Below are 14,659 nucleotides of genomic sequence, written 5' to 3' on the forward strand. Positions count from 1 at the left end.
CTGTCTTATTTCAGAATATTAACAATTATAAACTTGACTATTATTCTTAGTTAATCGCCAATTGTTGTAATGTGCTCATGATTTGCGAATGTAATTAATGCTCACTTAACTTAAATAAATCTGGCTTAATGACGCAGCCTGAAAACAACAACAAACAATCAGATGCACACAAATATTAAATCATATAGTTTCCTCTCAGTATTAATGTGTGAGGTGTTCTCCTTCATGAAAGAGCACAAAACACTTTGAGTTGAACTAAACTTATATCCACTGTATGTAAGAGTCATTTATTGTAAAGTTTGTGTTTGTTCACTAGATGACGCAGTTTGACTCTGCTGTTCAGAAAGCGTCTGACAGATAATCAACAGCGATAGACCAAAGCTGAAATGTCAAGTTTATCATTTTATTAAACTTTATGTCACTATATTACAACTGTAAATTACTATGGTAATATAAATATCAGCTAATAAAAAAAAAATCAACTAATCTTCTAAAAACATGTTTAATAAAACCATGGTTAATTTTCTTTAGGGTGATAAATATTGCTGATAATGGATATGAAATTAGAGTTTTGTGTCTTACTATATGCTAAATATATTACTCCATATATTACTCAGATTGTAATACTATGGTGTTTCCTTCAGAACTGTATTATAAATTACTGTATATCTACAAGAGCAAAATATGAAAGTGTGTTTATAAAAGCAGGGTAAATAATGTCCAATATCAGTATGGTTGAAAACTTTACTTTTCAGAATAATTATCAGACATTAAACATTAAAAGATGTAAAGAGAAAACTCCGCCTCCACTGCCACCTACAGGACATTTGTGTTATTACAGTTATTCTGCAGTGTGTCATAGACAATAGAAACATTATTCACAGTTTCTTTATTTTCTCCACTGAAATCTAAAGTGTGTGTTGAATGTGCAGATGAATGAAATGTATAAGATAACTGATGGTGCTGTTCTCAGATCAGATGCAGGGACACTGAGAAACATCAGCAGCAGCACATCCGGCCTGTATCAGTGCACTGCGTCAAACATCATAGGAAAGAGCACCTGTGTCCTTAACCTGCAGGTTGTAGCACGTAAGTGTGTAAGGAGAGACATTACAGACACAAAGACTGTCACATGATCAGATATGAGGTCTGATCACAGCTCTGTCTCGTATCACAGCTCAGACACAGAGTGTGGGTCTGATCACCGGCCGGCACCATCGACACGAGCGTTCTGGCTGTGATCATCTGATGTCTGCTGGTCACACATGTGGATTATACAGGACCCTTGACTTGAGAAAGATTTTGGTAGATTCTCATTCCAAATGGTTGGAAATTTATCCTGTAACAACTTCACAAACTACCATCATGAAAATGAAACTGTGTTTTATCACACATGGATTGACTAAAATGATAGTGACCCCCGTTTCAAATCTCTACCTTTCTTTGATGAGACCACCCATGACACAATCTTCAGGAGTCTAACTGAGAGAATTCTGGATGATTGTTCACAGACTGTTCAGGTATTTGATTGTTTTAATATTAATATAATGAAATAAAGTGCTGTGTAAATCAGTTAGGCCTATTTAATTAAAGTCAGTATTTACTCTAGTATAAAGTTTGTGTTTGTCCACTAGGTGGCGCAGTTTGACTCTGCCGTTCAGAAAGCGTCTGACAGATAATCAACAGCGATAGACCAAAGCTGAAATATCAAGTTTATCATTTTATTAAACTTTATGTCATATTAAAACTGTAAATTATGCTCATTTCATCTTTACGGCCATCAGTAGGACTGTAATCAGGACGACATACAACTGATGTCTGCACAATTAATATCAGTAAAGTTTAGATTATTGAATATGTTTATTTCATGTCACAGAGAGAGAGAGAGAGAGAGAGAGATTCAGAGAAAGATGAAAGAGAGACAGTGAATGACTCGACCTGTTTCACACATAAATTCTGACAGCTTGTGTTTACTCTTAGTTTTACATCAACACTAACAGAAATGTTTGACATCAGCAGGGGTAAAATCATCAGTTTATAAATGTATTAAATATTACTTTTCAGTTCGGGTTTGGTGCAGAATGACTCTTTTGATGCAATACAATCAAAGTCCACGAGATGTCGCTTGTGTGCAGACTGTACTGACATGAATGAGTGAAGAATGAAAGCACCATGAGATGTAATGCACATGAGATGAATTGTCCTTAAGAAAATCAAGCATGACTTCACTATAGTTAGCATAGTTTTATGTTTGTTTTATTTGTAGTAGGTCTTTGTTATCAATGCTCACATCAAAAGTCTTCATCTCTGTTGGTATGGAGGAGGATTAGCGTCTAAATGAGCAGCTTTCACATCTGAAAAGACCTTATCAATACTGAAAGAGCAACATCTGCTTTCATCTGTCTTTGTCTATTTCAGTAAGACATTGATAAACTTCAATAAAAAATAGTCAAAATTCAAAATTTAAATAGTCAGATTTGGATAAAGTCACAGATCAGATCCTGTACTGAATAGTCAACTCATACAGTTAAGAGGAAGTGATGTCACTATTGTGTCTTCTTATTCACCATCAGATCATACTGAAGATCAGACATCTTTACATCTTGAATGACTCCGTGGAAAAGTCCTAAATAAAAATAAAAGATTAAGTCATCAGATATGAGATCATCATCAGTGTCAGATGAAGAGATAGAAAAACAAACTATTAGTGCTGTCAGTCAGTGATAGAAATGAAATCTTCAACATAATAAACATGTCAACAATCTGTTTATCACATACACATGAGCTACAACAATACAAAAACACATTTCATCTATTTCCTCTGAATATTTGATGTCAATGTAAGAGATGAATGTATTGATATGTATGTAGTATAATATAATGACACACTGACAGTTTTATGAGTTCACACACAAACAGTAAGAAAATGAAGGTGATGCTTTATTTTAAAAGTCCTGGAGGTTGACAGTCGTGTAAATAAAGAGAAACCGCATCAATGTCAAAGCTCGACAGAGAGTTGTGTGAAGTGTCCATCAGATTTTAAGAGTTGACTTTCTCTTCTTTTTTCTAATCTTCATCTCTATCATTTATCATCTGTACTTTGTGTTTATCTGTTGTGTATATATTGTGTTTGTGTTGTTATTTCTGTCTGTATTCTGATGATTTGATAAATAATGCTTAAAACATTAAATAAAAACTTGTTGAAGTTGTTATAAAAAGAGTTTAAGATGAACATCTAGTCAAGTGTGCATAACTATAGAGGTGTTGGCCTATCAAACAAACCCCATTAACAAACATCATATATAATGTGTAAGAAGAGTAAGATCACAGTATTAAATCCTGAACAAACTCAACATCACAGTTAGTAAACAGACTCAGACATTGGATTAAATTCTTATTGTGTTTATATGACAAAGCATCAAGTGTTGTTCATGTACACTTCATATTTTCTGTTTGTTGGGTTTAAAGGATACACAGCCTATAACAGCAGCAGATCAATTTACATTCATTTCTAATATTTATATTCTAGGATTTAAATGACACTGCATGAGTTTACTTTAAACATTTATTTAAATGAGCTCTACTCACACTACTTTCTGTAGTTTATAATGTGGATCATCTTCTAGATCAGAGATCAGCTTCACTCCTGAATCTGTGAGATTATTATAAAACAGATCCAGTTCTCTCAGGTGTGATGGGTTTGATCTCAGAGCTGAAGTCAGAGCAACACAACCTTCATCTGTTATATTACACTCACACAACCTGTAGAGAACAGAGACTTTATGTGAATGATGCAAAACTACAAAGTTTGTTCACAAATCTGTAACCTCCATCTCTTCATGTAATGTTCCTCTTTCAATCCCTCAGTAACTGAGACACTGTGTGTTTAAATGTCAAATAAATCCATCACACAGCTGACTATTAGTGTTAGATGTCCTAAACCACATGAACATTTCTTCATAAATCTGTATTGAGTTCATGACTCACACTTGTAATTCTCATCAGGTATTTGATGTAAAAATCTTCCTCTATTACAGGAGGAATATCAGCTGGAGATAACATAACTCTGATCTTACATTTAAAGATGTTAAAGTGTTTAAAGATCAATTTCACTCAATCTATAAAAACATTATTAATGTGTGTGTCAGTGTCAATGATGGATCAATGTTTTCAATCATCTTTATAAAAACAACACGACGAGGAGAAAAACTCTTCATACACAATAATATCAGCAAAGATTTCATCAAACAAACACCAAACTACATTTTCTGACATTTTAACAGAGGAGTTTTGTTGCACGTTGTGAAGGAAATTGAAATGAATCATAACAAATTATAACTAACATGTCTTTTTCTTACAGGTTTGAACATTTGTACTGTATACTTTTGACAACAAAATGTGTTGAAATAGAAGTAGTACGTGTTGTTAAATGATTTCAATTTAAAACCCCATGACTTGTTAAAGCTGAGGTCATCAAGAAAGTTAAATTAGGTTTTGTCTGCATGGTAACAGAGAGGAGTTTCTGAATTGCAGATATGAAGAATAAATCATATTAGAGATAAATGATGTGACTTTGTCATGTATCTATCTTATATAAACTCTTGTATTCTTTCTGATGAGGAGGATTCGGTCGTGATTAAATCATATTCAAAGACATTGACTGGAGTCTGTCAGGTTGAACACATGATCTTATTTCCTCAAGTGTTTGTGTTCATTAGGGGTAGGAATCGTTTGGACCCTCATGAATTGATTCAGAATCGACATATATAATTAATATGTTAACCGGCATATCGATATGTAACTGTAACTGACATATCGTCTAATCATCATCATTATACACAGTGATTTTGGCAGTATTACTGTATTTATTTAATGCAGCGCACCCAGCGTCTCCGTCTGAATAACAAATGATGTGCATATTTTTACAGAAGTATATTCATGTTCTTATCTATATCTAAACATTTAGCAGCAGTTTTTTGGAAACGCTATTAGCACATCAGATGAGTCCGTAAATGAAAGGCGCTGTTTCTTCCTGCCGCTCACTGAACAGAGAAAAGGCAGAGGAAGATCATCCCAACATGTATTTTGTTTTCTTGCAGTTTATAATGAGTCAAATAGTGTTAGATGTATTTGTTTTTTCTTTCTCTACTGCTCATGAAAGCTCCTCTGTGGGTGCTCGTGTGGTGCGCGCTGTCAAGCTGTCCATGTGCAGCACCCCTCCAGCAGTTGAGTTCCGCCTTTTGGTTCTGATAACATCACATTATTATTTTGTACAATAACTTTTAAGAATAAATTCTTGACATTTGTGAATTGATTCAGAATCGTCCACATCATGATGCATCAAAGAATACATTTTTTTAAATGGTTTTTCTTTTTTTTTTATTTTTTCATATAATGGACAAAATGTTGTGTGACTCTTCGGTGTTTGTCTTCTGTGGACACCCGGTGAGGATAAATGTCTTGTGTGTGTTGTCTACACGGTTATGTAACTTAAGTCAGTCAGGTGTGTAGGGGAAATCTAACAACACAACATCATAATTATTCATGAGACTGCTGATGTATCTGCTTACTGATCAGGGCCCAGACCATATTCTCTATCTAACTAGGTTGCTTTTTATTGAAAACATTAATGGTAAGCAATACCGCATTAAACAGAAATAACTGCAGCTGCTTGCCAATCATTTCTGATTGTTAAGTACCTTACCATTAGGGGTGTCACGATTCTCCAAATCCTCGATTCGATTACATTTTCGATTCTAAGGTCACGATTCGATCCGATTCTCGATATTTACATATTTTTTATATGGCATATAATTTAGACAAAAATGATATGCCATTATTTATTATTATTATTATAATACTTTAACATTAACATGCACATTGCACAACTCGCATAGGGGTTTGTGGGCTTCACTTAACGCAAGAGCTTGTAGAGAGAGGATTCCTTCTTGCACACACATGGACTATGCGCGGTTGGCAGTTACATGGATCGGGCGGATGACGTGATGAAAAATAATATTTTAATTAAATTCGGTCGACTGCTTGTTATTAGCTGTGTCCTTCTAAGTCATGCGACATCTCTGCCTTTCATAGTGGCAGCCACAGAAGTTCAAGAAGAGAACTGAAATGCAGTGGCGGTCCTGGCTAGATTTACGCCCTGGGCGAACCATCCCTTGGCCGCCCCCAGAAAAAAAAGAATTACCCCCAAATCCCGCCACCAACATGTATTATTTTATTATATATAATCTTAAATACAAAAAGGTAACAAGAACAGAGAAAAAAAAGATAAATAAATGTAATACAGTATATAAACACACACACACACTCCTCATCAGACTCCACAACCATGTCTGTGGCTGCTGTTGAAGTATCTGACTGCTCATTTTTGCCAGTGGGTGCTCTAACTTCAAAATATTTCAGAAATGCCCCTGAATTTACAATTAAGATCCAATATGTAAGTTCGATACACTTGCATCACACATGCATCAGTTACCCAATTAAAATGACCATAACACACATTTTATTAGTTTATAGGATGTTAACAAATGCTAAGCATACACTACAAATGATTTAAAAAGCTATATCACTGTGTAGCTTACAAAATGGCATGTCAATTTATATTAGAAGTTATTTAAGTTCACATATAGCGTATAGCAATAAAAAATGACACAGTCAGGAGGTCTGTGTGAGTTTGCACTTGTTGTGTTGCAAACACAAACTAGACTGTGTGTTGCCTATGGGTGAATTTAGTTGCATGACATGGTGCCTCAATTCTAATAGTTGCTAGTTCAGCAAAACTAAAACAAAACAAAAAAAAACAGTCGTGTTCTGTGACTAATAGCAACATATTAGCAAGAGAGCGAGGCTAATATAAATAACATTAGCTCGTAGAAATCGGCATACCTTTATCTTTTGCCCATTTTTCCTCATCTTCTTTTCTTATTTTTCTGATCTGGGCAACTTATGGCTTCTTTGGTCTTTTAATTCGATCCATGATGATGAAGACTCGACATCATTAACTTTGCATTACATTTTGCCAACAACAACGTCCGTTCGCCCGTCAATCAACCGGTGTCACGTGACGTGAGTCACGTAGATGAATGACTCTACAGATTTTTTTCTCACAAAATCCAATTGATAACATGTTCGTAGGTATATGGGTCTATGTTAATTTTAGGAATGAAAAATAAAATGATTTTGGAAGCAGACGCAGCAGTTTGTGTTGTATGGCCTCTGGTCTGGGATCAGTCTATCCCTCACTCGCCCCCCTTAGGCGAGCGAGCGTTTTGCAGTCGCAAGCTGTTTCCCCGCCCCTTTCTCCCGTGCCTCTTCTGACACGCACACAACCTGTGTATGACTCTTAGCACTAACTTGAGATGGAAATAAGCGTTTGTCTAAAAAACCGCTTGGATTTTTTTTTTTTTGAGTGCGCTCGTGCGCCCTCACATAGATTGCGCCCTGGGCGTTCGCCCACATTGCCCATAGCAAAAACCGGCCCTGCTGAAATGAGACGGTCTAGCCTTCTGAGGACCCACAATTTGCGTCACCTGCTGCACACGCCCCCAGTAGCGCCCACCGCGCCTGTCAGCAGAAAACAACGGAGACATTTCTGACTTATTAAAATAAATATGTAATCATTTATTTTTCATTTATAAAATTTATTTTAGAACATATGACACATTGATGTAGATTAATATATTCAACAGCATATCAAATAATCAACCTAGAAATATACGCAACATAAACAGAATAATATTAACACAAAACGTAACTTATAATACTAAAACAGTGACAAGAAAAAGTTTTCTAATAAATACACACTTTTATTTAATAAAGCTTTTAATTGTTTGGGTTATCCTCGGCTGTTAAGGATACATTCGTTCTATCATTAACAGCGCGGAGAAATGAGGATGCATTTTGACACAGCTCTTATCAATGCTGGCGAAGGAGGTACGTGGCAAACTCAAAAAATGAGAATTAAAAACAAAGGAAATAGAATGTCAGGAAAGGGTTGCCTGGAATAAGTTTTACAAAGTGGTAAATCAGGATGACACCAGTGCAGGCTATGTAATTTGTGCGTTTAATTTAGGCTATTTATTTATTTATTTTTTGTCCCTGTGCGCCGATCGGAGATGGAGTTCACTGCTGATATTCTAGAGCTTTCTAGTCTCGCGGCTGTCATCAGCAGCGTCTTGCATCGGCCAGTCAGCGGATGGCGGGCGGGTGCGGTTTTGAAAACTGGTCAGAAACGTTGCGGATGAATGGTGGACGGATGATGAATTTTGTTATGCGGTTGCGGATGAAATAATAGTCCATCCGCGTATCTCTAACATGGAGTTAATGCACATGGACTTAATGCGCGTGTCTTGGACTCATAGCATCTGAAATAAATCCAGCATCATAAGCAGCTGCGCTTCTCTGTCTCACTTGCACGCGCTCTCGCATCTGTCCGAAGTTTGAACATAAACTAAAGTAGTAATCCTTATGTATTTGTTCAGTTTTATGATTTTCATGCAAGCTGAGGCAAACAATCCTTTTGTTTAAAATATAACCCGCTGCATCTTTGCGCCTCCCTCACTATCGCGTAGAGAGCTGCGCTCTGTCCAAAGTCAGATCACTGTTAATCCTGTTTATGATATGCATTTCAAGGAGTTGTAGCAATACATCCCTCGTGTTTAAAATATGATCGCTTTCTGCTGGACAGATATTTTTAAAGGCATCTCTGAGAGTTTTTTTCCTCGCTTGGCAAGCCGACCAGACGTGAAATGGGGGCGTGGCAGCATCGACGATCCCATTTTTTAATTCGAAGTTCGAAGCTGTGACTTAATTTCGTTCGATTTCGATTTAAAATCGAAATCGTGACACCCCTACTTACCATTAGTATAAAAGTGTATTACGTCATTTTTAAAAGTTGTTAAACCCATGTCAAGAAGCGGCACAAGTGGCACAACATGATAATGAGGGTGGATGATTAGCGAGGGAACCCGCTTCGTCTATATTACTGACAATTTGATAACTTAATTATTAGTCTATTTTTCGGATAACTTAAACCATGTTAAAATAAATGTGACTTGAATAATGTGAGTAATGTTCCATTTGTATATAACGTGTTGTCTTTCTTAACATTGTAATGCACCTTTGCATGAAGTGGAGAATCGATCCCTGAGCGATCGATCGCAAATAATTCAGCACCTTCACTTGGGACAGCGACATTGTTACGTCGAACTTAGAGGCAGCGTGTTAAGAAGCTTCCTAAGAGACCCTTCGGGGAACACACTTAGGAACACAAACAACTTTGGTAAGATATATCTTTTTGAGTCTTCTTAGAGTGAACGTTATCAGGGAACCAGGCCCAGATACTTTACAGTTTAGTGTGTTTTTTTTCATACAGTTTATGTTTAACTAAACCTCAGTACATGTGTGACTATCAGAGAGATAATCTTACCACAGTATCTCCAGTTTACAGTCAGGATCCTTCAGTACATCAGAGATTATCTTCACTCCTGAATCTCTTAGTTTATTATCAGACAGATCCAGATCTCTCAGGTGTGATGGGTTTGATCTCAGAGCAGAAGTCAGAGCAACACAACCTTCATCTGTGATATTACAACCACTCAACCTGTAGAGAACAGAGACACACAGTTTGTTCACACACAGATCAAATCTACAGTGAGTTGAATTTGTTTCTCTTCTGTCATCATTTAGTGTTTATGGACATTTTCATTTTAGTTTCATTTATGTGTGTTTGTGTTTTACTGAAACACATCAGTGAGATTTACAAGTAAATGAACTTTATCAGTTTATGTTTATATTAACTGTGTGATTTATTTTTTATACAGTAATGAAATCAGATTTCTCTCATCAGACATCACTAAATTTTCTCTTATGTTTTTATTTCTGAATGATTTTTGTTTTTTACTTTTGTTCATAATTCAATTTTAATGTTTTATGTTTGTGACTTTCAGTAAGAGTTAAAGTGTTGTGATGAATGTTGAATAAAATCAGCTTCAGTTATCAAATACATTACTGAGATTAAATTAAAATTCACCATTCAACATTTAAAGTGGATCAAAACTTTTTATAAATGTTGTGTGTGAATTTTGAACAATACTTGTCTGAGGACATCTTAGGGTGTTTTCAGACATGAGTCTATGTTTCAGAACCTGCTGCTTGTTCTTCTTGGTTCAGTTTTTTTAGTCATATGTGAACACGGCAGGGGCGGACTGCTTTAGTCTATGGTCACAGCAGCCACAACTACCAGATGAAGATCAATAAAACACTCCCAAGAGGTTCACAACAAGATTACAATTTGCCCGGGATATGTTGTGCTGTTGGCGGCAGGGGTGTGCTAGCAATTTTGGGCCCTATGAAAGAATATGAGGTCGGGCCCCCACCATACCCATTTCGCACCAAACATACAATCCAACCTACTGTAGCTATTCAAAATCTTTGTCTGTGTAGGACAGGTGGACAAGCTTTGTTTTTGGAGCTGGACCATAAAACAATAAAAACCACATTCTGTGTCTATTTTTGAGAGACCTGTTGTCTCTCTCCACAGGGGTCACGGATACACAGGAACTGATCTGTATTTCACCCCCTCTCTCTTCTCCTTTAAGGTTTTGGTTACTGGAAATATACTAAACACATGTAACATTGGATATATCATATGTTGTGATGCTACAAAGGTTTCATCTTCATGTTTGGTGTTGTTTTAAAGGTCATGGTGCGATGGTTAAAAAGGTCTAATTTCTATAATGCTAAGAGAAAGTATATCAAAGTTTAAAACTTAAGACATAATCTGTACTCCTGGGATGGGTGTCAACTCATGAGGAGATCTAGATTACAGATGGTTAACAGTCCCATTTGGTGCTCCTTCAGGTCACAAGAACCGACCAACCAAATCCTGTTTTGAGATTTTATTATTCTTTGTCTCATTCTGTGTATATAAGGTGGCTTGGCAAGAGACTCTGGGAAGTATTCTTTAGCAAGAATCTTCCCCACACTTTGGGTGTGTGTATTCAACATTATGGAAGACATCTTTAACAAGAATCTTCCTAGACCACTTTGTGTCTTTAATTGCCAGGTATGATTTGAATTTTGTGAAACGTTCATTTTTCTATGCTGATCTTTTAGTGAATGTTTTGATATATTTGTAATTGATTGATTTGAATAACCAAATTATTGATTTAAGTGTAACCTGCCTGGCAAAATAAATTGTTAATCTTTACTCAGTTTGAAACTTGTCAAGTCTTTTCTTGTATTCTAAGTATTTAAGAGAAAGATACCGAAGGGGGCCTAGATTAGGAAAATTGCCTCTATTGAAAATATGATGTGTATAATTGCCTCACTTTATAGGTTGGATGGAGAAATGCCTCAACCTAAACTATAGATGGATCCTCTTATTTTCAATGTGTTTTGGAGAAACCTCTACTTTTAATTTAAGTAAGAAGGAGAATGCCTCTACGCCCAGCTGTATGGAACTGCCTTAGCACCTTCAGGATTATAACTTATTCTCTATGAATATTTAAATAATTAAGAGAATGAAAACATAATAATGATAAATATAAATTATGATCAGCATCAGAATAATATTGATATTTTATAAATTGGAGTCAGATTTTAATTTAAACACAGAGATCAAAGAAATTAATTTAATCATGATATGGAATTATTCTTCTAGAAGCGCTGAGGAAGGAACGAACACGAGTCCCCTTCAACCACTCCACTTCTATCCGTCGTTGGGCTAGTGGGTGGTACCTTACATCTGCAATTTAATAATACAGAACTATTTATTTTGCTATTGTTTTGACCACAATTAACAGTATTTATAGATACTTACAATGTCTGCAGCTAAGATAATTTATTGCGCAATGTAAATGTAATTGAAAAATACAGTACAGTAATCAAATAATCAGAGAAAATGCAACATTATTAAACACAGATTAAAGATAATTGTGACCATGACTGTGAAAACCCAGCTGAAGTATTTCTTTGTGATTTACTGTTTTCCACATAAATTCATCCTACATAATGTAAAGAACATTTTGTGAAAATATAAACTTGATATATTTAATGTTGACTGAGTAATGTCATGTCAGCGTTTGAAATCATAGTGAAATTAATCCTTGAAATTAAACTGTGATGCTTTTTATCTCACAATAAGATTTAAGACTTTAGTCTGATATTCAGAGGCCGTCTCAGTGACATACTGTATACTTGAGCTTTTACACACACCAATAACATTGTAACATTTAAAAATGGTGAACAACAACAATGCATCTTTTTTCTATACATTTACATTCTGCCTCAAATAAGACTGCGTCAAAAATGCTTGACCAAAGCTTGTATTATAATTATTAGCATTATTTATAAGGTGAAGAACAAGTTTCACATACCAGCAGCTACACTAAAGCAAAAATAACAACAGATCATTAACGTGAACTCGAGAAAACAGCTATACTCTTAACGTAAATGATTCTTCAGACTGTTTATTAATCAACAGGACTCTAAAATGAAATGAAGGACAACTGTAGATAAACGTCTCCATCTCTCTAACAAACTACAACAACTATAGCAGATTACGACAGATTGATTTCTTAAAGCTGTTGCAAGGTGAGAAGCTTTAATATACATTAATGGACTAGTTTAGCCTTTGTTGCATTTCAGTTTTATCACAATCAACTCGATTCTCAACTGCTTAAAAATCCTTCATTGGCATATTGTGTTACAAAACATTGGAGTGTGTAACCGCTAGCATTTATATTTATGTTAATTAGGTTATACGGGCTACGTTAATTAAAACAGCTTATAAGGGCTGACTTCGTGTTAGAATCATAACATAAAACAGGGAACGTAAATCACTTTGTGTTTTTTTAAACTGGGGTGAATAGAGTGAAGACTTAACATTAGAAAGAAAACTGCATTGTATTGCTCCAGCGTCACATTGTGTAAACTGCATTTATAGTAAGGATGCGCACATATGCAGATTAGAGGATGGATACCCGAACCGAGCCCGACGGGACCCGGCGGGACCCGACGGGCCGGGCCGGGTTCGGATAGATATTTAGAAATTATGTTCGGGTTTGGGTCGGGCTTGCCGCAATAAGGCATTGAACATTTGAAATTTGAAACAGCTTATTATAATATGAAGGTAGCCAATGAGCCTGTTTAGAGCGATAGTTCATCTTAAAACGAAACACGCGCGTTCACATCCCCTTCGTATTCATCTAATGTTTAATAGCAGGTTGCGACTTGCGAAACAACTTCATAGGTGCATACTGCCACCTACTGTTACGGTGGCACAGCATGAGAGAGTATACGGGTCGGGACTCCCGTTTCTCTGTGGATATGTTGTATTAGAGGTAAAAAATGATATAATGTTCGGTTTTTCGCACAAACTGATCTTTTCGTGTCTTAGGATGTGTCGTCACGAGCCGCAGGGTTTAATTTAGATTTGTCTGTGCATGTTTTTTCTCTCTATCGGATTTTGTTACCATCCACTTCCATTATACAACTGACAGACTGAAATGGTTGGAGTTAAAAATCTACATTTGTGTTCTACTGAAGAAACATAGTCACCTACCTCTTGGATGGTCTGGGGGTAAGCTGATAAACTTAAAAGTTTTATTTTAAGATGAACTATCGCCATCCATCTCTTCATGTGTGCTGAAATGTGTTTATGTTGCTGTGACAATGCAATTATTAACTGTTTCGGGCTCGGACAAAAATATCTTAATGCCTGTCGGGTTACAGTCGGGTTCGGTTACTGCCCGTTCGGACGCGGGCCGGGCTCGGACAGAAAAATGCCCCCGATCCGCACTCTAATGCAGATATCATAGAAATTAGCATTAAATACACACACCTTGCTTTCTTGTGAAGTTCATGCGCACTGTGAGACCGTGGATTAAAGAAGGTGCTAAAACACAGAGTTAAGACGAGGCGGAGCTAAGAGAGCTCAGCTTAAGGGGATTGTGTGTGCGGCACAGTCCTTGGCTGAGGCCCCAAAAATGTCATGGGCCCTTAGAACCTTAGAATCATCCCAATCTAGCAAAGGACTTTCATTTGCTCTTGCCAATGGACAAATACAACGAGCATTAGGAGAAGTGACATGGGAATGTACATTACAAGAAACCACATACCCGGTGAGATTGTTTATCATGAGGAATCAGGACCTTTCATTTCCACTCATTCTCGGACTTGATTTCCTTATGTCAACTGGTTTAAAGCTCGACTTTAACAGTTCTTCTTATTCATTGGCTGGACAAGCGGAATCACCACAATCATTCTCCTGCTATCTTCAACCTACCACCATTAACATTCATTGTGCGCTATCAACAATACAGGTGTCTGAGAGTACAATAACCATCATCAAGAATCTAGTAACCCAAGCTGATATTTCACGCAATGAGAAAAGGCAACTGGAAGGTCTTTTATTAAACTGGCCTACTGTATGTACAGATGACCTAGGACAAACCTCCGTTACGAAGGATCAGATATCCACAACTGATTCCATCCTGGTGCGCAAAAGACCATATCCTGTGCCAATACACAAACAAAAGTTCATTGATGATGAAGTTGAAATGATGCTGAGCAAAGGCATAATACGACCATCTACTTCACCATGGGCAGCCCCAGTTGTCTTAGTGCCAAAGAAAGATGG

This window comes from Misgurnus anguillicaudatus, unplaced genomic scaffold, assembly GCF_027580225.2.
Source record: "Misgurnus anguillicaudatus unplaced genomic scaffold, ASM2758022v2 HiC_scaffold_33, whole genome shotgun sequence".
Classification (NCBI taxonomy): domain Eukaryota; kingdom Metazoa; phylum Chordata; class Actinopteri; order Cypriniformes; family Cobitidae; genus Misgurnus; species Misgurnus anguillicaudatus.